We start from the raw sequence: 22,647 nt of genomic DNA on the forward strand, positions 1-22,647 counted from the left end.
CACATCTCTAAGATGTGAAAGATCATTAGTTCAAACATTAAAAGTAGGATACCACTTTTGAAAGCCTAATATTTGTATTGGTAAAGTATGTCTGGTCCAGGCGCAATGGCTCACACCTGTAATCCCACTACTTTGGGATGCCAAGACAGGTGAATTGCATAAGCTTAGGAGTTCATGACCAGCCTGGGGAACATGGTGAAACCTTGTCTCTACAAAAAATTAGCTGGGTATGGTGGCATGTGCCTGTTAGTCTCAGCTACTTGGGAGACCCAGGTGGGAGGATTGCTTGGGCCCAGGAGGTCAAGGCTGCAGTAAGATGTGATCGTGCCACTGTCCTCCAGCCTGCATGACAGAGCAGGACCCTGTCTCCAAAAAAAAAGTGTGTCTGTGTGTGTGTTAGAAACATTTTTCTAATTTTATTTAACTCCTTACAAGCCTATGGAAACCTGGCAATGTAATTGTCTTTTACTGTGTATATTTGTTTTAAGTTCTCCTTCTAAGAATTCCTATCTAGATTTATTTTTTCATGTTGTTATTTTTTTCTTTTTTACTTTTTATTTGGATATAATTATTAAAAAGTTGCAAAAATAGTATAGCGGTCCTGTGTAGTATTTGCCCAGTTTACCCTACTGATATCTTACATATCTATAATACCTTATTAAAACCAGGAAATTGACATACTACAGTCTTTAGGTTTTTAATTTATTTTTATGTTTCATATCAAAAAGTTTCCATTTTGCAGTAATTCATTTTTATTATATTTGACTTGGCCCTTCCTCTCCTAAATTAGCAAATGTTAATAAGCTTGTCCTAGTGCTCATCTTGAATTACAAGTTTATTTTTAAAATTATCTGGGTCAACACAATTGAAAGTGATTTATTTGTAAGGTGGTTGCTTTCTCTGGTCATACTGTTCCATGTCATCCTGCCCTAATAAACCTGCAACATTATACAACTTGTGTGTGTATATTTTAACACATCTGACCACTGCAGTTTTTTCACAGATTGTTATCAAAGGAAAACAGAGGAATACAAGACTCCTCATTTGACTGGATTTTTTAAAAAAGTTTCTAAACATCTAACTGTCAAAACAAGAATACTGGGTGGGCACGGTGGCTAACGCCTTGTAATCCAGCACTTTGAGGGGCCAAGGTGGGCAGATACCTTGAGCAAGAGTTCTAGACCAGCCTGGGCAACATGGTGAAATCCTGTCTCTACAAAAAAAAAAATAGCTGGTTGTGGTGGTCCACACCTGTAGTCCCAGCTACTCCAGAGGCTGAGGTGGGTGGAGCACTTGAGTCCTGGAGGTCAAAGCTGCAGTGAGCCATGACTACACCACTGCAAGCCAGCCTGGGTGACAGAGCAAGATCCTACCTCAAAAAAAAAAAAAAAAAAAAAAAATGCTGTGGTTTGTTGGTTAGTGTGCAAAATCTCACTTATGGCTAATTCTGGTTCTACATGGATTCTCCTACCCAGGGCACTCACCCTTTACTCCACCAGAGAATAAACAGGGAAAAAATGAAGGCTAAATTACTTTGTTCAATCTTAGTCTTGAGGAAAGGTTGATGAAAGGGGAAAATTTGGGACTTTGTGTAGGTATCAATTATGTTATGAGCACCTAATCACTGATTATCAAGTGATGGTTTTTCTGCATTATATACTTACTATAAATGAGTAAAAAACATCCTTCATATTATAGCTTATTTAACAAACTATTATTTATCTGCTGTGTATCAGCAGATAAATCAAGCACCCAATTAGGTACTTGACACAGGGACAAAACAATCGCTGCTCTTAAGGAGCTAGAATTCCAGAGTTTCTGTTGATATATATTTTTTTAATGTTAAGCTCTCACTATGTGCTAGATAATTTGCAAATGCTAGACATCCGACGGGAAGCAAAAACAAAAATGTTTCTTTTTCTTATGAAACTGGTAAGGGAGACAATCTCACAAAAGTACCTTTAAAATCTAACAGGTATTACAAAGGGTAGGTATGTGCTGCCGTGAGGGCATAAAAGCATTGGGACTTGACCTAACCTGAGGTATCAGAAATGCCTTCTCCTGGGAATAGATGTTTCAAGCCGAGATTTAAAAGTGCCTCAGAGTATAAACTACATGCAGAGGTGGGGGAAAGCAAGAAAGCACAAATAGAGCTCATGATAGAAGCAACAGAGTCCCAGGGACTGAAATGAGAGAATGTGAGATGAGTCTGGAGAGTTAAGGGTCCACCATTCAGGGTCTTAGAGGCTGTGGTAAAGATTCTAATCTTTGTTCCGAAATCTGCAAACCAATCGAGTTTTTAGTGAGAGCAACATGATCAGATTTGTATTTTCAAAAGACCACTCTGACTTCAATGTTAAGAATTCATTCATGCATAGTGTCATGCACCTGTGGTCCCAGCTACTCGGGAGGCTGAGGCACAAGAATCGCTTGAACCAGGGAGGCGTAGGCTGCAGTGAGTCGAGATCATGGCACTGCACTCCAGCCTGGGCCACAGAGTAAGACTTTGCTTCAAAAAAGAAAAATTTTTTAGAAAGAATTCATTTTTGGCCAGGTGTGGTAGCTCACAACTGTAAGCCCAGCACTTTGGGAGGCCAAGGTGAGAGGATTGCTTGCGCCCAGGAGTTTGAGACCAGCCTAAGCAATATAGTGGGACCCCATCTCTACAAAATATAAAAAAATGAAAACATTAGCCAAGTGTGGTGGTGCGCACCTGTAGTCTCAGCTACTCATTCTTTAAATAAATGCATCCTGAAGGCCTGCTATAGACCAAATCCTACTCTGCACACAGAGCACACGGCAGTGGACAACAGACAAATTCCCTATCTGTGAGGATCTTACATACAATATACAAATCATAAATAAGATAATAGTGCTGTAAGAATATTGGAACAGGGTGAGAATGAAAGGGTAGGGTGGAGTTGCTATTTTATAAGCTTGAATCCTATGAAATTACTGATTTTTAAAAATAATTTTTGACCTGAGAATGACATTACACCTTAGGTTTGAATGGTTCAATCCAGTTGTGTGACATTAGGGTCATATGGTTCAACTTAATACTTGGAAGAGTCAGAACTAATGAGGTGATCGAAAGAAAGAGAAGCAAGCCATGTAAATACCTGGGAGAAGAGCATTTGAAGCAAAGGAACAGCAAGTGCAAAGGCCCTAAAACAAAAATGTGCCTGCCATGTTTAAGGAGCAGTAACAAGGCTGAAGAGTAAAGGACAAGTGGGAAGAATGGTAACAGAGGCCAGATCATACTGGTGACCATGGTAACAAATTGGCTTTTCTCTTTTTTTTTTTTTCCCTTAAGACAGGGTCTCACTTTGTCACTCAGGCTGGAGTGCAATGGCGTGCTCATAGCTCACTGCAGTCCTGAACTTCTGGGCTCAAGTGATCTTCCTGCCTTAGCTTCCTTAGTAACTGGGACTACAGGCATCCAGCACCACGCCCAGCTACGTTTTTTTTTTTAAGAGATGGTATTTCATTATGTTGCCCAGGCTGGTCTTAAACTCCCGCCCGCAAGTGATCCTCCCACCTCAGCCTCCTAAAGTCTTCCAAAATGCTGGGATTACAGACGTGAGCTATCATGCCCAGCCTGGTTTTTCCTCTTTGAGTAAGCTAAGCCGTGGGAGGGTTTTGAGCAGAGGAACTACACATCTGCCATTATTTAAAGGACTATTCTGTTAATGGTAGAATACAAGTGGTGGATGCAGAAGTGATTGCTGTAAAATTCTTTCAACTTTGCTGTGTGTTTGAAATTTTTCCTAATAAAATAATAGTTTAAACTGGTTATTGTGAATAGACTTTAGAGGAGCAAAGGTGAGAGCAGGAAGACCAGTTAGGCTATAACAATAATTCAGGTAGCAGTGGAAGTGGTAGGAAGTGGTTGGGAGCAGATGTGGTGTTTGAATTACAAGTCAGTAATTCAGAGGAAATACCAGGTAGGAAATACAAATGTATGAATCCACCTAAAGATTAGGAAAACAAGGACAAATGTCTTGAGAATTAAAAGAAAATGCTCAGAAGTGTACCCTAAAGCCTCTTACTCATGCTTTTGTTCTAGGCTGGTTTTGGTTGTAGATAGTTATCAGTTATTATATACTGCCATTCAGATTATTTATATGTATTACTGTCCACAACTCACTTGTGTTCTAAAGGGTTTTTTTTAATAATGTTCTTGTCTTCCCAAGCAGATTATATGCTTTTTGAGAAAAGATCTATTTTTTTGTATACACCCCGCAATGCCATATTCCTAGAAGGCATTTTCAATGTTCACAGAATAAAAATATTTGAATACAGAGCTTTTCATGTCTTTTGTTTTTATAAAACATCAATTTTCTTATAAATGTTTAATTTAGACCCTTCTGAAAAGGTAGAGTTAGAATTTTCAATCTGTTGCAACTTATGCCCATTTCAGGTCAGACAAATAAAGAGAGAGCCTTCTGGGGGGTAAAAAAAAAAAAAAAAAAAAAGGCCCAGGTGTGTGCCTGTAGTAGTAATGTCAGCTACCTCAGGAAGCTTGAGCCCAGGAGTCCAAGGCTATATGGCACCACAATTGTGCCTGTGAATAGCCACTGCACTCCAGCCTGGGCAACATAGCAAGATCCCGTTTCTTTTAAAAACAAAACAAAACAAAAAAAACCCCAATCAGCTTTTCTCCATATTGGCTTATACTCAGACTTCATCATGTGGCAACAAGACAGTTCTCAAAAACTTTAGTTCTATATTCACTCCAGTCCAAGTCCAGCAAGAGATCCCTTCCAGTAGCTCCTAGATTCACTGAACCAATTACCTTGCTACAGTAATTTGTTAAAGGATAGAGAGTTACCTTCCCATCCTTTAACAAATTACTGTAGCAAGGAAAACTCTTGTGCTATGATTAGCCAAATTTGAGTCATATGCTTTACCTCTGGTCCACCCAAAGATCATGGACTATAGGAGAGGAGTGGTTCCCGGAAGAACAAAATGGAATACTGTCACCAAAATATAGAAATGGATACTGATGGTGAAAACACAATGCTTACTACACCAACTAACTCAAAGGCCTATGCATTGTTTCTTCCTTAAGCTTTTGAAAGAAGTTAGTCACTGCCATGGCACTCACTTTGAATCTCTTCCAATTCCACACACAATACTGCATTTTTTCCCCTGAATCATCAGGCAGTCATATATTCAGTTGCCATTGAAAAGTAAATGCATGATTATGAAAGTTAACCAGCTGGAAGGGTCAGTATTTCAGTACATCACTTTTCAGGACACTCCCAACTGGTATTGCAGGTAGTTTCTTGTCCTTAAAATTCTTTCCTGTTGTCAAGCTACCTGAAACGTATTTGTCCTCAATACCCTAGGGGCAGGGTGGCTGATAACTAAGGTGCCTGGGAAACACTTCAGAAGCAAGTGACAATGAATTGGCTTAAGAAGCCAATTCATCTTTTAGATGGATATTTACACTGTAGAATCTTGAAAGGAAAATTTATCTACAGATATGTCTGTTTTCAGTTTCTTTTCCTTTTTGCACTAACAAGTTATTTTCCCCACATGACGTTTAATCTACCTTACAAAACATTTTTAACATTTTAGTTCAAAATTTGCTTCAGAAAATGGATGACTTTGGTGTGAAACGATTGTTGACTCTATTATTCTAGAATTTGGAATGGCGCCTCTAGTTTGCTGCTTCCTTGGACACCAAACATAACATTCTCTGTTCTAGGACGTGCTTCAAGTCGGTCATGAGACTGGCAGAAAATCAAACCAAACTAAATGAATGGTTGTTGAAGTTAATCTCCCATCCTGGAGCTGTGCATGCCATGGAGTAGCCAGCTTTTAACAGGCACAATCCTAATCAAAATCACTGCTCTGTGGTCCTGCTCATCAGAATATTATGGAAACTAGATTTAGGCCTGGTTTCTTTAAAAATAGATGTGATAATGAAATAATCATGTATTATAGCCAATACAATTTCTATTGTAGGAGAAAGTGGATAATGTTTTAATGTAAAACAGGTTACTAAACAATATGTTCTAGATGAACATTTAACATTTTTGTTTTAATTAGCCAGGCATGTGTGATGACCTACGCCTGTAGCCCTAGCTACTCAGGAGGCTGAGACGGCAGGATTTGCTTGAGCCCAGGATTTCAAGGTTACAGTGAGCTTTGATCACATCACTGCACTCCAGCCTGGGTGACAGAGCAAGACCGCGTCTCACAAATAATAATACAAATACAGAAAAATACCAGAAAACACACCCAAATGTTAACTTTAAGGAATGGAACTATCAGCTATTTTATTTTATTTTTATTTTCTAAAATACTCAAACGTGAAATATACCACATCTGCGGCCGGGCACGGTGGCTCACGCCTGTAATCCCAGCACTTTCGGAGACTGAGCCGGGCAGATCACCCAAGTTAAGGAGTTTGAGACTAGCCTGGCCAACATGGTGAAACGCCGTTTCTACTAAAAATACAAAATTAGCCAGGCGTAGTGGTGCACACCGGTAATCCCAGCTACTTGGGAGGCTGAGACAAGAGAATCATTTGAACCAAGGAGGCAGAGGTTGCAGTGAGCCGAGATCGAGCCATTGTACTCCAGCCTGGGCGACAAGAACGAAACTCTGTCTCCAAAAAAAAAAAAAATTGTCTGTTACTGCTATGGTCTGAATGTTGTGTCCTGCCAAAACTCGTATGTTGAACTCCTAACCCCCAAGGTGATGGTATTAGAAGGTGGGGCCTTCCTGAGGTGATTAGGCCATGACAGCAGAGCACTCATGAACAGGATTAGTGCCCTTATAAAACAGGCCTAAGAGACACCCCTCCCTGGTCCATAATGTGATATTAGAATGAGAAAACAGCTGTCTATGAGGAAGCAGATCCTCACCAGACACTGAATCTGCTGGCACCTTGATCTTGGCCTTCTCAGCCTTCAGAATTTTGAGAAATAAGTTTCAGTTGTTTATAAGCCACAAAAGCTATATTTTGTTATAGCAGTCCAAATGGACTAAGACAAATACCAATATGACAGAATCAAAATAAAAAACTAAAAATTAAATCTAGGCTGGGCTGTAATCCTGTAATCCCAATGATTTGGGAGGCCAAAGTGGGAGGATCACTTGAACCCAGGAATTCGAGATCAGCCTGGGCAACATAAGGAGACCTCGTTTTTACAAAAAAATGTTTAAAAATTATGCGCGTATGGTGGCACGTGCCTGTAGTTCTAGCTACCTGGGAGGCTGAGGCAGGAGGATCACTAGAGCTAAGGAATCTGAGATTACAGTAAGCTATGATCGTGTCACTCCAGCCTGAGTGACTAAGCAAGACCCTGTCTCAAAAAAAAAAGTCTAATTATGCTTCTTACTGCTCAAAACCATGGTAGATTTCTCTCTTGTCTTGCATACATTTTATGTTATTTTTTTTTATTTTTTTTGAGACGGAGTCTTGCTCTGTCACCCAGGCTGGAGTGCAGTGGCGCGATCTCGGCTCGCTGCAACCTCTGCCTCCCAGGTTCACGCCATTCTCCTGCCTCAGCCTCCCGAGTAGCTGGGACTACAGGTGCCTGTCACCACACCTGGCTAATTTTATTTTGTATTTTTAGTAGAGACGGGGTTTCACCATGTTACGCAGGATGGTCTCTATCTCCTGACCTCATGATCCTCCCCCCTCGACCTTCCAAAGTGCTGGGATTACAGGCGTGAGCCACGGCGCCCAGCCTTTGCATACATCATTTATTCTTCCATTAAAAAAAAAAAAAAAGCATGTACAGGGCTGGGTGTGGTGGCTCACCCCTGTAATCCCAGCACTTTGGGAAGCCGAGGCGGGCAGATCACCTGAGGCCAGGAGTTTGAGACCAGCCTGATCAACAGGCTGTAGTAGAAACCCCGTCTCTACTACAAATACAAAATTAGCCAGGTGTGGTGCATGCCCATAATTCCAGCTACTCGGGAGGCTGAGGCAGGAGAATCGCTTGAATCCAGGAGGCAGAGGTTGCATTGAGCCGAGATTGCGCCATTGCACTCCAGCCTGGGCAACAAGAGCAAAACTCTCTTAAAAAAGAAAAAAAAAAAAAAAACCAGCATGTACAGATTGTACAGATGCTAGGAGTAAAATAAGTATACAGATACAGATGTGACTACTGTTCCCCCAGAACTAACTGTCTAGAGGAGATATAACAAGTAAGCTAACAGAAACAATCCAGTATGTCACAGTCAATAACAGGGTTTCATGCATCCTCCATCAAAATACCTAAACCTTCTTTTACACATCAAATGCTGGCTTTGATAGCTAAGCTACCAAGCAAGTGAAACTCACACGCAGTGGTAGTGACTGTCAGTCATTGCTTCAGTTTAAGCAGCATCCCTGTGGTTGTCCACATGGTATGGTAGCGTTCAGTTATTTGAGTAGTGTTCAATTATTGGAATATTTATTTGCTCTTATTTTATGAAAATGCAGATGCAAATACTAGTTATAGGAAAAGTAGGTCTTATAAATGTAATCTGAATGACATAAAAATGGAAATCACTAGTAGGGGTGCCAGAGCAGTCAATCTTTAGCCTCAATCAGACACCAAAAATTCATTAAATAAAAGCCAGTAAACTGAGTAAAGGAAAAGGAGAAAATCAGAGAACAGGTAGAAAATCCTGGAAATATTGTTAAGTATGTTTAGAGATTTTGGTCTTACATTTTGGTTCTTCAGGAAAATATTTCTCTTTAAAGCAAAGGAAGTTTATTTTTCAATTTTTTTTTTTTTTTTTTTTTTTTTTTTGAGGCAGAGCCTTGCTCTGTCACCCGGGATGGAGTGCAAAGGCGCGATCTTACTGCAACTACAGCCTCCTGGGTTCAATAGATTCTCCTTTCTCCTGCCTCAGCCTCCCAAGTAGCTGGGATTGCAGGTGTGCACCATCACACCCAGCTAATTTTTTTTTTTTTTTTTTTTTAAGACGGAGTCTTGCTCTGTTGACCAGGCTGGAACACAGTGGCGCGATCTCGGCTCACTGCAAGCTCCACCTCCTGGGTTCCCGCCATTCTCCTGCCTCAGCCTCCTGAGTAGCTGGGACTAGGGGCGCCCACCACCACGCCCGGCTACTTTTTTTTTATTTTCAGTAGAGGCGGGGTTTTACCGTGTTAGCCAGGATGGTGTCTATCTCCTGACCTCGTGATCCACCCACCTCGGCCTCCCAAAGTGTTGGGATTACAGGCGTGAGCCACTGTGCCCAGCCAATACCCAGCTAATTTTTGTATTTTTAGTAGAGATGGGGTTTCATTATGTTGGCCAGGCTGGTCTTGAACTCCTGACCTCAGGTGATTCACGTGCCTCGGCCTCCCAAAATGCTGGGATTACAGATGTGAGCCACCGTGCCTGGCCTATTGATAGATTTTTATTTTATTATTAATTTTTTAATAGAGACTGGGTCTTGCCATGTTACCCAGGCTGGTCTTGTACTCCTGAGCTCAAGCAATCTTTCCACGTTGGCCTCCCAAAGCACAGAATGTATTTTAAATCACTTATCACATCAATGATGTTAAAATTGACAAGTTCATAATGATACTAGGAAAATAAATTCAGGCCAGGTGCGGTAGCTCACCTGTAATCTGAGCACTTTGGGAGGCCAAAGTGGGAGGATTGCTTGAGCCCAAGAGTTCAAGACCAACCTGGGCAACATAATGAGACTCTGTCTCTACAAAAATTTTTTAAAAAGGAAAGAAATTCACTACTTGCCTATAGAAGTTGCCATGGCAAGTTGCTAATTATATGGTAATGGTAATTGGTAAATAAAGGGAAATAGGCCAGGCGCGGTGGCTCACGCCTGTAATCCCAGCACTTTGGGAGGCCAAGGCGGGCGGATCGCCTGAGGTCAAGAGTTCAAGACCAGCCTGGCCAACATGGTGAAACCCCGTCTCTACTAAAAATACAAAAATTAACTGGGCATGGTGGCAGGTGCCTGTAATCCCAGCTACTCGGGAGGCTGAGGCAGGAGAATCGCTTGAACCCAGGAGGCAGAGGTTGCAGTGAGCCGCGATCACGCCATTTGCACTCCAGCCTGGGGGACAAGAGTGAGACTTCATCTGAAAAAAATAAAATAAAATAAAAAAGGGAAATAACCAAACATTTGTTCTGCCTTTATTGTACAAATTGTATTTCAGGGTAGCCAATGAGTTTTAAAGGAAAAGTCCTTTTGTATAAAATATTTTCAACTAATAAATGTAAAAGAAATGATAGGCCGAGCACGGTGGCTCACGCCTGTAATCCCAGCACTTTGGGAGGCTGAGGTGGGCAGATCACGAGGTCAAGAGATTGAGACCATCCTGGCCAACATGGTGAAACCCCGTCTCTACTAAAAGTACAAAAATTAGCTGGGCATGGTGGTGCACACCTGTAGTCCCAGCTACTTGGGAGGCTGAGGCAAGAGACTTGCTTGAACCCGGGAGGCGGAGATTGCAGTGAGCCGAGATCGTGCCACTGCACTCCAGCCTGGGTGACAGAGCAAGACTCTGTCTCAAAAAAAAAAAAAAAAAAAGAAACATAACAATTGAATATAGTATGTGGATCTTTATTTCATAATCCAATTATTTAAAAATAAATTTCTGAGACAATGGGCAAATTTGACTATTGGCTGGATATTAAATTATATTAAGGAATTAATTACAGATTAATATTTCTGTCAATGTCTTAATGATACTGTGGTTGTGTTTTTGAAAACAGTTGGCCTGGTGTGGTGGCTCATGCCTATATCCCAGCAATTTGGGAGGCTAAAGCAGGCTGATTGCTTGAGCCTAGGAGGAATTCAAGACTAGCCTAGGTGTCATAGCGAAACCCCATCTCTACAAAAAAATACAAAAATTAGCTGGTCGTGGTGGTGCATGTCTGTAGTCTTAGCTACACGGAAGCCTGAGATGGGAGGATCTCTTGAGGCTGGGAGGTGGAGGTTGCAGTAGCCCAGATGGAGTCACAGAGCAATAGAGTGAGTCCCTGTCTCAAACAAGAAAATGGAAAAAAAAAAAAAAAGTCTTTTTCTGTTAGAGACATATACTGAATTATTTAAGGATGAAATTATACGGTCTCCAGTATTTCCTTCAAAATACTTCAGAGGAGAGGAAGTGGCAGCACAGAAGATTAGGAGAGAGTCAATAAATTTTTTTTATTATTTTTTTTTTGAGACTGAGTCTCGCTCTGTCGCCCAGGCTGGAGTGCAGTGGTGCGATCTTGGCTCACTGCAAGTTCCGCCTCCCGGGCTCACGCCATTCTCCTGCCTCAGCCTCCCAAGTAGCTGGGACTACAGACGCACGCCACTACGTGCAGCTAATTTTTTTGTATTTTTAGTAGAGACAGGGTTTCACTGTGTTAGCCAGGATGGTCTTGGTCTCCTGACCTCGTGATCCGCCCGCCTCGGCCTCCCAGAGTGCTGGGATTACAGGCGTGAGCCACCGCGCCCGGCCAGTCAATAAATATTAAGGCTTAGTGATGGGTACGCGGGAGCAGGGGAGGAGCATAATACCATTTTTTTTTTTTTTTTTTTTTTGAGACAGAGTCTCACTCTGTCGCCCAGGCTGGAGTGCAGTGGCGCAATCTCGGCTCACTGCAACCTCTGCCTCCCAGGTTCAAGCTATTCTCCTGCCTCAGCCTCCCCAGTAGCTGAGATTACAGGTGCGCACCACCACACCCGGCTAATTTTTTTGTATTTTTTAGTAGAGACAGGGGTTTCACCACGCTGGCCAGGCTGGTCTCAAACTCCTGAGTGATCTGCCCACTTCAGCCTCCCAAAGTGCTGGGATTACATGGGATTACAGGCATAAGTCACTGTGTCTGGCCTTTTTTTTTTTTTTTTTTTTTTTGTATGTTTGGACATTTTCGTAACAAGAAGTTAAATTTTAAATAAGTAAATAAATAAAGGCTTTAATGCAATTTATGTCTGCACTTGGCTTATGCCCTGGGGAAGAGACTGAATGAATGAATCCAAAGAACTGTAATATCGGGATCCCTGTACCACTTGGTTTTGAGTGCTCTTGTCTAAATGTGTAATCCTGAGGAAAAAGGCATCTCCCTTCCTTTTTTAGTGGAAGGCTTGAAGGAAGGTGTACCAGTATCAGCCCCAGCGAGGACACAAATCTCAATCCAAGTCATTTCTTTCAGATGGCCTATGTGTCAGCAAGAGATCACAGTATTGGTAGCTGGAACTTGGGTTTGAGATGGGCTGCAATTATTTCTGACTGGGTCTTTAGTAGACATAAGGACACTGTGCTCAAATCCTGTGGTCAGCAGTGGAAGTTGACAAAAGGCATGGCTTTTCAAGGGTATAACTTTGACAAAGATATTGCTTTAAAACATTTCAGAACCAGCAGTGACACCGGGCTCTCAGCTTCTGCAGCAGCTAGGGTGATACCTTCCAGAGCAATCAGCTGTGGTTGTGACCACTGTGACTCCTAAGCTTATCAGGGGAAGGAGGTTGAGCTAAGAGGGGAGAAGGAAAGGTCTAGATTTTCCACTAATCTAGGCACATGTAGCTTGAGTTGACAAATGAAAGGCATCCTTATGGTGAGATGTCTTATGTTCCTCAGCTGGTGAAGCAGGATTTACTCATTACCTGTTCTTGAATTGTGTGATTTTAGTATTATATTTTATGGAAACAACTTTTGACTATGATTCAGAGATGTGACTAGAGTATCTCTCCCACTCCCTTGTCACTTGTGTCATCTTGGGCAGGTTGATCTTCTTTAAATTAAGATAATAAGACCTTGCCTGTCTACCTCCAGGGTTGTTGTGAGGATCATAAGAGATAATATATAAAACTATAATTTTTGTAAACTAGCTGTATAAATCTAGGCATCATTGTTATTGTAAGTGACTAAGTGATTTACATCTTAAAGCCCCTTATTTTCCTTGGTTCTATGTTAACAATAAATGTTTAATTAGTATGCTATAAAATTAGATAGTCCCAAAACAACTACAAAGAAATTTAGTGTATAGTATGATCTTTCTACATTCTGCAGTGTTACATAGGAATTCCTGGGAATAAGAAAAATTTTATCCAGTTACTATTTTATTGTTATATCCTTGACTGTATTCTCATCAATTTAGGAGACAAATAAGTTACTATTTATTCCATAAATAGTGCCAATTATTTTATAATCTCAATTTAAGAAGTGAATATTTCTTATGTTCAATAATGTATAATCAGGCCAGGCATAGTGGCTCATGCCTATAATCCTAGCACCTTGGGAGGCTGAGGCGGGTGGATCATTTGAGGTCGGGAGTTTGAGACCGGCCTGACCAACATGGTGAAACCCCGTCTCTACTAAAAATACAAAAATTAGCTGGCATGGTGGCACTTGCCTGTAGTCCCAGCTACTCAGGAGGCTGAGCCGAGATCGTGCCACTACACTCAAGTCTGGGCAACAGAGCAAGATTCCATCTCAAAAATAAATAAATAAATAAAATAAAATACAAAAGTAAACATACAAAAATTAGCTGGGAGTGGTGGTGTGCGCCTGTAATCCCAGCCACTTGGGAGGCTGAGGCAGAAGAATCACTTAAACCCAGGAGGTGGAGGCAAGATCCAACGCTGCACTCCAGCCTGGGCAACAGAGCGAGACTCCGTCTCAAATAATAACAATAATAATAATGTATAATCAATCAGAAGATTAGAGCAGAAGTTGGTAAAGTGTGCCCCATAGAATGAATCTGGCCACTGTGGCCTGAAAACTAAGAATCATTTTGACATTTTTTAAATGGTCTTTTTAAAAAAATCAAAGAAGACTATATTATGACATGACACCTGAATATTATGTAAAATTCAAATTGCAGTATCAGCCAGGTGCAGTGGCTCACACCTGTAATCCCAGCACTTTAGGAGGCCGAGGCAGGTGGATCACCTGAGTTCAGGAGTTCGAGACTAGCCTGACCAACCCTGTCTCTACTAAAAATACAAAAATTAGCCAGGCGTAGTCGCATGTGCCTGTAATCCCAGCTACTCAGGAGGCTGAGGCAGGAGAATCGCTTGAACCTGGGAGGCAGAGGTTGCAGTGAGCCAAGATCCCGCCATTGCACTCCAGCCTGGGCAACAAGAGTGAAACTCTATCTCAGAAAAAAAAAAAAAAAGGGCCGGGTCGCGTGGCTCACGCCTGTAATCCCAGCACTTTGGGAGGCCGAGGCTGGTGGATCACCTGAGGTCGGGAGTTCGAGACCAGCCTGACCAACATGGAGAAACCCCATATCTACTAAAAGTACAAAATTAGCCAGATGTGGTGGCACATGCCTGTAATCCCAGCTACTCTGGAGGCTGAGGCAGGAGAATCGCTTCAACCCACAAGGTGGAAGTTGCAATAAGCCGAGATCGCACCATTGCACCACAGCCTGGACAACAAGAGCAAAACTCCATCTCAAAAACAAAAACAAAAATTGCAGTGTCTATTTATTAAGACATGGCCACACCCATTCATTTATGTACCATCTGTGGCTACAACAGCAGTTGAGTAGTTATAAAAGAAACCATGTGGTCCACAAAGACGAAAATATTTACTACCTGGCTCTTTATAGAAAAGTTTGCCTCCCCTTAGACTAGACGATTCAAAGAGATAGAAACAAAAATGTTTTTCTAAGTTGCCAGCTCCCTGTTAGTGTAAATAAACCTGGGATACAGGTACTCAAATGATGCATATTTCAAAAACTCAGTTATGGTTTTCTAAATGAAATTACATTTAATTTTTTTTTTTTTTTTTTTTTGAGACAGAGTCTCACTCTGTCTCCCAGGCCAACCTGGAGTGCAGTGGCATAATCTCAGCTCACGGCAACCTCCGCCTCCTGGGTTCAAGGGATTTTCCTGCCTCAGCCTCCCAAGTAGCTGGGGTTACAGGCATGCACCACTACACCTGGCTAATTTTTGTATTTTTAGTAAAGATGGGGTTTCACCATGTTGGCCAGGCTGGTCTCAAACACCCCACCTCAGGTGATCCACCCGCCTCAGCCTCCCAAAGCACTGGGATTACAGACATGAGCTACCGTGCCCGGCCAATTTTTTTTTTTTTTTTTTTTTGGGACAGGACCTCACTCTGTTAACCAGAGTGCAGTGCTGCGATCTTGGCTCACTGCAACCACTCCTTCCTGGGCTCAAGGGATACTCCAGTCTCAGCCTCCTGAGTAGCTGCAGATATGGTTTTAACATGCAATGACCAACTAAGCCAATTTTAAGAAATTAAAAGCCAATTTTGTTTTTGAGACAGTCTCACTTTATTGCCCAGGCTGGAGTGCAGTGGCACAATCTCATTTCACTGCAACCTCCATCTCCTGGTTCAAGCGATCCTCCTGCCTCAGCCCCCCAGGTTTCTAGGACTACAGGTGCGCACCACCATGCCCAGCTAATTTTTATATTTTTTTAGAGACAGGGTTTCACCATGTTGGCCAGGCTGATCTCGAACTCCTGACCTCAGGTGATCCACCCACCTCGGCCTCCCAAAGTGCTGGGATTACAGGCATGAGCCATTGCACCCGGCCACGAAAATCTTATTTACAAAATGTAATAAATAAAATATGAATAAGTATAATGCAATTAAATAATTTAAAAATTTCCCATTTTGCTCATTGATGGTGGCAGAAAAAAAGAGAATTGGGATTACATTAGTTCTCTGACTAACACACAATAGAAACTGACTCTGACTAAGGGAAGAAGGGGTTTATTGGAAAAAGGATTCTTGAGTAGTTCCAGAACTGAGGGAAGAGATAGAGATCATGACCTTTGGAAGGACAGGAAACTGGGAAGCTCCAGGTCCTTACCAGCAGGTGACCCTGGGCCTGCTCTCAGGGCACATCTATGAGACTTCAAGAGGCTTTCATTGGAGTTTCAAGTTTTATGGAGAAATAAATTGATGGGCCCAGTTTATGGCCACATAGCCAAAGGGAGGGAATAATGTGATTGGTAACCTCCCTGGAGTCCCATGGTTGAAATGGAGAAGGAAGAAAGGAGAGGTAAGTAGGATTAAGGGATGCCAGGCCGATGAGAACCAACAGATGTGTGCACAGCTTGTCAGGAAACATGGGCTATAATCTCAACTTCACCAAACGGGTGAATATACTGGGCTTCAGTATTACGTTCAATATGTAATAATTATATATTAGTATAAAAGGAGGGGCAAAAGACCCATCTGCCATAAAATTATTCATTGGCCACAGTGCAGAGGATTTGGTTTTTTTGAGTTAAAGAATTTTTTTTTTTTTTCTTAAGAGACAGGGTCTCGCTCTGTCACGCAGGCTGGAGTGCAGTAGCACTATCATAGCTTACTGTAACCTCGAATTCCTGGCCTCAAGCCATTGTCCCAAATCAGCCTCCCAAAGTGTTGGGATTATAGGCATGAGCCACCATACCAGGCCAAGAGCTTTGTATATTCATATACAGAATTCATAAACAGTTCACCTGATATACAGAATTCATAAACAGTTCACCTGAACCAACAAGAAAAGACATCAAATAGTGCTTGACTTCATTACTTACTAGGCAGATGCCAAATACTTTTCTTTCTTTTTTTTTTTTTTTTTTTTTTGAGACAGGGTCTCACTCTGTCACCCAAGTTGGAGTGCAGTGGCAAGATCATGGCTCATTGCAGCCTCCACCTCCCATGCTCAAGTGATTCTCCCACCTCAGCCTCCCAAGTAGCTAGAACTACAGGCATGTGCCACTGTAGCCAGCTAATTTCCTTTTATTTTTAGTAGAGATAGGTTTTCGCCATGTTGCCCAGGCTGGTCTCAAACTCCTAGTGATCCATCTGCCTCAGCCTCCCAGAGTGCTGAGATTACAGGTGTGAACCACCATGCCCGGCCTAGAGATACAAATTAAAACCACCATGAGATAATACTGCGTATCTACTAGAATAGGTAAAATGAAAAAGACAGACAATACCAAGTTTTGGTAAGGATGTGGGGCAAGTGGAACTTTCATACATTGTTTGTTTGTTTGTTTGTTTGTTTGTTTGTTTTGGGACAGTCTCTTGCTCTGTTGCCCAGGCTGGAATGCAGTGGCGTGATCTTGGCTAACTGCAACCTCTGTCTCCCAGGATCTAGCAATTCTCCTGCCTCGGCCTCCCAAATAGCTGGGATTACAGGCATGCACCACCATGCCTGGCTAATTTTTGTATTTTTTTAGTAGAGATGGGGTTTCATCACGTTGACCAGGCTGGTCTTGAACTCCTGACTTCAGGCAATCTGCCCGCCTCCGCCTCCTACAGTGCTGGGATTACAGGCATGAGCCACCGTGCCCAGCCTACTTTCATACATTGTTAAAAGCAGTATCAAATGATACAACCATGTTGGAGAACTCTTCAGCAATATACACTAAAGCTGAACACATTCATGCCCCAGAATCCATAAATTCCACTTCTACTTATGTACCCAGGCACCTAAAATACTCTTCCTTAATGGGTTTAGGCCTGGGGTCACAAACTCAAATGCATACAGAAAGATTCTATCATATGATCAATTTTGGTAGACAGTAGGGAGTGTCAAGGACTGTGGTTAAACTGGAGAGCTCCCTATTAAAATTATGTTAAAAAAAAAAAAAAAAGACAGCCTGGCCAACATGGTGAAACCCCATCTCTACCAAAAATACAAAAATTAGCTGGGCTTCCTGGCAGGCACCTGTAATCCCAGCTACTCGGGAGGCCAAGGTAGGAGAATTCGTTGAACACAGGAGGCAGAGGTTGTAGTGAGCTGAGATTGCCCCACTGCATTCCAGCCTGGGCAACAAAGCAAGACCCTGTCTCAAAAAGAAAAAAAAGAGAGGAGTTCTTATCTACACCTGTAGCCATGCTTTCCAAGGGCTCATTGCACTTTGTGCAGGTCTTCAGATGCAAGAAAACAGCCACAGCTGTGGCACACTGCAAACGCAGCAATCAAGGTGAACAGGCGGCCCCTGGAGATGATCGAGCTATACACACCAACATATGAGCTGCTGGAACCAGTTCTGCTTCCGGACAAGGAGTGATTTGCTGGCATGGACGTGTCCATGTGAAGGGTGGTGATCACATGGCCTAGATATATGCTATCCATCAGTCCAGCCTCAAAGCCCTGGTGTCCCATTACCAGAAGTATATGGATGAGTTTTCCAAGGAGGAGATCAAAGACAAAGATCAAAGACATCCTCATACAGTACGACCAGATCCTGCTGGTGGCTGACCTCCACCACCACTAATCCAAAAAATTAAGAGACGCTGGTACCCATGCTTGCTACCAGAAATCCTACCAATAAGCCCATCATGAGAATTGGGGTTTACTTGTATAATAAACAATGTTTGAGGGATTTTTAAAAAAACAGAGATGATCCTTTTGTAGTTCATGAGCATGATGATTGGGTGTTCCCACCCACGTGTGAGATGAGCCACCCTCGAACCTTGTTACCATGTCGACATATTACCCGACTGACGTGAGAAAAACAAAAAAAAAGGAGATTATGTTAAGTGCCTGGGAAATACTCTTCTTACTGAGGAAGAAACACCTGGCCAGTTGTACATACTGGCCAGGAGAGCATTTTCAGTAGAAGTTATTCAAGTGGGTACTATGGACACCATTTGGTATAACTTCCCATCACCCTTGTTCACTTTCCTCTGGAAATAGCCCTGCTGCCATGTCTAGACTTCAAGGTTTTGCCTCTCTCTCAATGGCTAATTGCTCTCGAGTGGACACCTTACCCAAGCCAGGAGCAGTGGATTCTGTTGGTGCTCTACCCAGATCTCCTTGACTAGGCAGTGCACCATCCCCCAGCTGCTGTGAATGTCAGCTATGAACACCTCACAGGTGGCTTTGCTATTGAATCATCTTGCCCAAAAATGCTTGAGAAAGTATGTTCTCCCCCTGGAGGGAGAGGAACACCCTTGCTTCAAAGTGGGATAACTCAGTCATGTCATTCACTCTCCAGGTCCCACCACCGGATCAGGCTGAGGCTAGGCTTGCTTAGCTCTGTCTCCTGTACCACCCTGCTTCCCTCACTCCCTTAATGGATTTCTCCTGAGAGCACTCTCCCCGTACATCACAACAGAATCCCTCTGCCTTTGGGGAACCCAAGCTAAGTCATAGGGCCCATGAGATCCTTTTATCCCAAAGAACCAGAGAGCCTGGGCACACTGAAACAGAATCATATCAATGGCAACACAACCATGAACTCCTGGTGCTCAGTTTCTTCCCTTGCTGAGCTGTGGTTATCCAGCTTTCTTTTTGATTTCATCAAAGCCCACAGGAGCTTCCCAATAATCCTCCTTTTTGTTTAAGTCAGCCAAGTTTCCTTTTCTTCCCTGAAACCAATATAACCTTAACTAATGTGATGGGTAACCAAGGCCTGACCTAACGTGGCTTTGGAAATATGACCCAATACTTTATGGGACAACCTCAGTTGGAATCCTGACGGAAAAATTAATTGATTGCCCTTCCTATCCCTAGGCATTAGTAACTAGAAATGTTGCTGGGATCACTCCCTGTCTTTAATCCTCCAGGAATTTGCCTTGCTGGGGAGCTAATTTGTTACTCATGGCTGTTTTCCTGAGACCTTGTGATTCCCTGGAGGCACAGGAGTTAAATTACTTCCACTGGCCATCACACCCTTGCATCTTTTGTTGTTTCCAGTACTGTCAGGAAGGCTCTAACATCTCTCTGAGCCTTCTTGTTTCTGAAAAATGCTTTTCTTCATCTTTGTATTTCTCTGTGTGTGTATACATGTGGTACATTTGCACACATGTTAGGAAAGTAGAAGGAGGTCGGGGGAAGTGAGAGGAGGAGTGGTCAGATTTCAGATCACTGAACCATGGGTTATAAATAAAGGGTGACACAACACAAGCCTGATTAGTTCCACTCAGAATTGCTCACTGATTCATCAGAAAATTGATCCTTCTGACCTAGACACTCCTCTCTCAATAGTCAAAGGCAGCTTTTGTTTGAGTCAGTAATTGTGCCTCTATAGGAATTTTATGGAGTTTAGCCCAAGAAAACGTTCTATCCAAGCCAAATGTGGGTATGGTAGAATACTATTTAAGATATTAACCTACATTCTCCGATAGGCATGTCCTCCTCTTCTTTCCCTCTATTCAAGCAGCCATGTGGTCTCAGGGAGACATGCCGCAGAGAGAAGAATGAGAAGTTGACAAGTTTTTCTGGCTTGTTTCTAATAATAGATGCCATAAACTGATAGTTCACTGATCTTCGAACACCCACACATGAGTGCCACTGTTTTGGCCCACACAGTACTTTTTTAAAGTATGATTCTGTTCACATGAGGCTCAGCTCTCCAGGTCACCACAGTCTCCAGCATTCCTTATTGTCTGTCACAATTGACATTACCTGCCTGGCCTCTTTCTGTGTGCACTTGATTCTGTGACCCCAGGCTTAAACCCATTAAGGGAGTTTATATTAGGTGCCTAGGAAGCAAACATTCTTTCCTCTTAGGAAGACCCGGAAGATTAAGAGAGGGAAGGCTTCCCTCTTAAGAGGAAAAACCCTAGGGTTATAGTCAATAATGAGCCAGGGCCTCTTCTTTGTATCACAGAGAGTGGAAATTCTGGACTCACAGGCCCGGAACGCTGGGGTCCAAATGCCTGAGGAGATGGGGGAGTTACGGAAGGAGCAGTACTCCCAAGACAGGATAGAGGCAAAGAGGCACATGTGAGGGTCTCGAGTCACAGTGAGGAAATTCTCCCTGCAGCCACCCATTAAGTCCCCTTCTTTTTCCCACATGATTCATCCACCAAACAGATATTTAGTAAGAGTTCACTGTGTTCACTGTGTGCCAGCAATGAACCAACATTTGTGGGCTTTTCATTATGTAATCTCTCTCTCTCCATCCATCCAGATTCTGAACTATTTCCAAGAAAATGCCACCACTTGCTTTACCTCCTGAGGCACCTTGAATACCCCTTTGCCTTGAATGAGAGAGAGAAAATTGTTTTTCCTTCATTCATATAATTCTGGAATGATAGCTCTGAAAAAGCCATGAGAGCTGATAAAGGCCTCCTATCTCCAAGAAAGAAAAGAGATTAAGACGATTTGGTATCTTTGGTTCACCACTGTATCCCTAGCAGTGTCTTGAACAATGCCTGGCACATAGTAGGTTCTCAGTGTTTATTTGTTGAATGAATGACCAGCTAAGCAGTTAAGGGCAGAGTGGGTCCCAGTTGCCACATGTCCTCAATCTTTATCCAGTCTCTTTCCCAAACTGCAGGTTAGCAGAGGGAAAGCCAATGTTTTTTTATAAGAGCCTTCTTTTTTTTCTGTTTGTTTTTGTTGTTTGTTTTTAGAGACAGGGTCTCACTCTTTTGCCCAGGCTGGAGTGCAGTGGCATGATCATAGCTTACTGCAGCCTCAAACTCCTGGGCTCAAGCAATCCTTGTGCTGCTAAATTAAAAAAGAAATTTATATATATATATATACATATATATGTGTATATGTATATATATTATATTATATATTATATATATTATATATTATATTTAATATATTATATATATTATATATTATATTTAATATATTATATATATTATATATTATATTTAATATATTATATATATATATTATATTTAATATATTATATATATATATTATATATATAAATGGAGTCTCACTATGTTGCCCAGGCTGGTCTCAAACTCCTAGCCTCAAGTATTCCTCCCACCTTGGCCTCCCAAAGCACTGGGATTACAGATGTGAGCCACGGCACACAGCCCCCATAAAGGCTCTTAATAAGAAACTAAGAGGGAAAAAAGAATCGTAACAGGAGATTTAATGGCAGTGACAGTTTTCAGAAGTGTATATGACCATGGTGGAAGTCTAGAAGAACCTGGCCTAATGGAGCCAGTCTTGAGCTGCAATTCTTTTATCTAATTCTCCCAGAACCTCTTGACTTAGTTGCTTTCACTGGAAAATAGGTGTATTCTGGGGGTTAAAAAGTTCTCCAGGGAAAGCTTCCCACTTACCTCACCGTCTTGGTATCCCGCTCTTCCACCCAACATACAAACATGCAGCTGGTCACTCAGCCAGTCCCTAAAACCTGTTAATTGGCCCATAGTTTGGCTCCAAGCAAACCTGTGGACTTAGGAGCCTCAGCTCTCGCCTCCCAGGAGTTTCTCAACTTTAGGGGAAGGTAACATATGTGCTCTGAAGCAAGCACAATGATGGCTATGACAGGCATTTCGCAGCACACGTTTAAATAACAACCCTAGGTGAGGCAGGTCAGTGAGAGGCCATCAATAGGGAAAATAGCAGTGTGAATCTAAGGCTTGAGAGAAGAGAGAGAAGGCTGTGGCCTTAGTGTCCAGCCTGCTCAGCATCCCTTCTCCCCTCTTCTGGTAGCAGCACTTTTTTTTTTTTTTTGAGAGAAGGTCTCACTCTGTTACCCAGGCTGGAGTGTGGTGGCACGATCTTGGCTCACTGCAACCTCCACCTCCTGGGTTCAAGCGATTCTCGTGTCCCAGCCTCCCAAGTAGCTGAGATTACAGGTGTGCACCACCATCCCTGGCTAATTTTTGTATTTTTAGTAGAGACGGGGTTTTACCATATTGGCCAGGCTGGTCTCAAACTCCTGACATCAAGTAATCTGCCCTCCTTGGCCTTCCAAAGTGCTGGGATTACAGGTTTGAACCACTGCGCCCAGCCTTGTTGCAGCACTTTAATTATCCCTTAAGAAACTGTC

At 42.4% G+C, this 22,647-nt stretch overlaps 1 non-coding gene across 1 annotated transcript; it reads left to right on the forward strand.

Moving 5' to 3' along the window:
* Positions 1 to 18,296: 18,296 nt before the first annotated feature.
* LOC112208855 (small nucleolar RNA U13) lies at positions 18,297 to 18,400 on the forward strand. The gene has a single exon (XR_002943407.1). It is a non-coding gene; the product is annotated as a small nucleolar RNA U13 (small nucleolar RNA).
* Positions 18,401 to 22,647: the final 4,247 nt, after the last annotated feature.

Source organism: Pan troglodytes, chromosome 2 (assembly GCF_028858775.2).
Source record: "Pan troglodytes isolate AG18354 chromosome 2, NHGRI_mPanTro3-v2.0_pri, whole genome shotgun sequence".
In the NCBI taxonomy this organism is placed as follows: Eukaryota; Metazoa; Chordata; class Mammalia; order Primates; family Hominidae; genus Pan; species Pan troglodytes.